The following is a 2,500-nucleotide window of genomic DNA, read 5'->3' on the forward strand; positions in this document are numbered from 1 at the left end:
GTGTGTGTGTGTGTGTGTGTGTGTGTGTGTGTGTGTGTGTGTGTGTGTGTGTGTGTGTGTGTGTGTGTGTGTGTGTGTGTGTGTGTGTGTGTGTGTGTATGTGTATCTACAGGACTGAGAGGACTCAATTTCCATATATGGCGAGGGAGTTGAGAAGAATTACTCAGTCCACAGTAGATCCTTACTTCGAGTCCCAGGGAAGTTCAAAGGCGGATTTGTTCTTGACCTTCATGTCCATATTCATGACCTTGCCGCCAGCTAGGTCACTCAGGGATGAGGTGCTCTTATGTAGGATATGTGTGATTGCGTGTGTGTGATTGTGTGTGTATGTGTGTGATTGTGTGTGTATGCGTGTGTGTGTGTGTGTGTGTGTGTGTGTGTGTGTGTGTGTGTGTGTGTGTGCGTGCGTGTGTGTGTGATTGTGTGTTTGTGTGTGTATGTATAGACTGAATATCCCACTATCGGAGAAAAGAAAGATATTTGAAGATACGTATATTGCGATCACTAACTGTGATCCTCTTCAGTTAACTGCTGAAGAGGACTACAGCTAGTGGTTGAAATAACGATGCAACAAAAGATTATTGTGTAACGACAGAAGCTACTTCGACGTGAACAACTCGGAAGAGGTAGGAGGTGAGAAAGAAGATTAAAGTCAACAGAATGACGTCACGTGGAGGACATGTGCCGTATTTTCATTCGTATAAGACTTTTTTTTTTTTTATGTAGCACAAAATTGTCCTGCGTCTAATGTGGTCGTATTAGGGATGCACATAATCATACAATTCCCCTACAAAACCACTTTAAAATATCTTTTAATAAATGTCTGATGAAAAACACTTAAATTATCCTTTCAAAATAGAGATGTGTCTTATGCAAAAGTGCGGCTTATGCTCCGGTAAATCCGTTTTTAATCTCATAGTGGGTTAAGGCGTCGTTAGTTGCGGCAAAGATCGAGGGAATGGCGGCTCGATCCCTGCCACCGGCGAAGTTGAACCAAGGGCATGGTTCATTAAATTCCACGCTACAAAGTCATCTGTGAGGGGCACCGTACTAGCCCCCCGACAGGGGGATGTTGTTGACGTTAAACCATAATATCATCATGAGTTCAAACCTCGTCTTAATAAAATCGCCTGACGCCATGAGGTGGAGTAGACTTTTGTATAGTAGCGATGAAGTTTGAGTAATTTCAGACCTGATTTTGGACCTGATGGGTTCTTAGTTTAAGGGGACCCCCCGCCCCCAGATTTAAGAAAAATTCAATTTTTTTTTTATTGCATAAATACATAGTAGGGATCTTGCTCTAGATGCTGGTAAAATGTTTTTATCGTACCGCCATTTTTAAAGGGTTTAAAGGGCCTACCCTCCCTCCCCCCGGCAGCCACATGCCGCGCACGACCATTGTTTACATACGTTTTGACCATATTTTACCTTATTTTTTTGCGTTTGATACACTCATAAAGTTTTCTCTTACGTCCGGCATGCACGTGAGTATGTGGTGTGAGGAAGTTCAGCCTGCACGACTGGCAGTGGCCTGAGCCTTACAAAGTAAAGGACATGTACACGTTAGCTTGCCGCATTCACTAATTTGCCGTGTGAAATTCGCATATATTTTTCAGTGAAGAGATATTTGAAGATATTAGCCATGCCTAAGCTATCTAAACAAAAGGCACACTTGCAGAAGATAAGAACGTCTACATTAGCAACTCAAAGGGAGAAAGAAAGAACCCCAGCATCAACTTTGTTATTACCACCTCCGCCACCACCACTAGTACTCCCTCCAGCAGCTCTCTCCCTTCCATCTACATCCACATCCTCAGCACCTGATCCTCTGTCCTCTACACCTATATCAGACAAGTTGTCTCTATGCAAACAACTGTTTGCTAACAAGTGGCTACAAGGATGCCTCCTTGTTGCAACACCTTGGGTTTAGAGCCTCAAACCTCACAGTGATGTCCCTGATGCAGCAAGAGCCTGTTCCAACACCAGAAAGGAAACCCAAGAAAAGAAAGAGAGCTGAATCCCAGCAATCAGACTACCTTGCTGGGTCATTCTAGACCAAGAACTCAAACTTTGCGACAAAGAGTGAGGTGGCGGCTTATGAGACCCTCACTTTGAGTGAATAATATCCTACACTGTAGGAGGGTACAAAGTGCCTGAGTCACTTGAAAGATGCAAAATCATCATGAAAATACAATGGAACCTGTTTTCAATGGGTCTTAGGAGGTCCAATGTAAAATTTAGTCAAACTAAGAAAAAAAAAACAACTTTAACACTCATTTCTGAAAAATGTAAGTTTTTGATACTCAAAATCTATCTCCTCCCTCAATTTTCAACCGATTTTTGCATATGAGGTCTCTATTAATAGCTAGATAAATGACAAAAAATAAAATAGAGAGTTTTTTTGCATATGTTAAATAATGTTTTTTAATAACGTGTCAAAGTCAAAATTTTGTTGTTTTTTTCGATAATTTTTTTATATTTTTTTCCCTCGGCGTTAAAC

Source organism: Oratosquilla oratoria, chromosome 7 (assembly GCF_046742065.1).
Source record: "Oratosquilla oratoria isolate Oo_2021 chromosome 7, ASM4674206v1, whole genome shotgun sequence".
NCBI classification, from domain to species: domain Eukaryota; kingdom Metazoa; phylum Arthropoda; class Malacostraca; order Stomatopoda; family Squillidae; genus Oratosquilla; species Oratosquilla oratoria.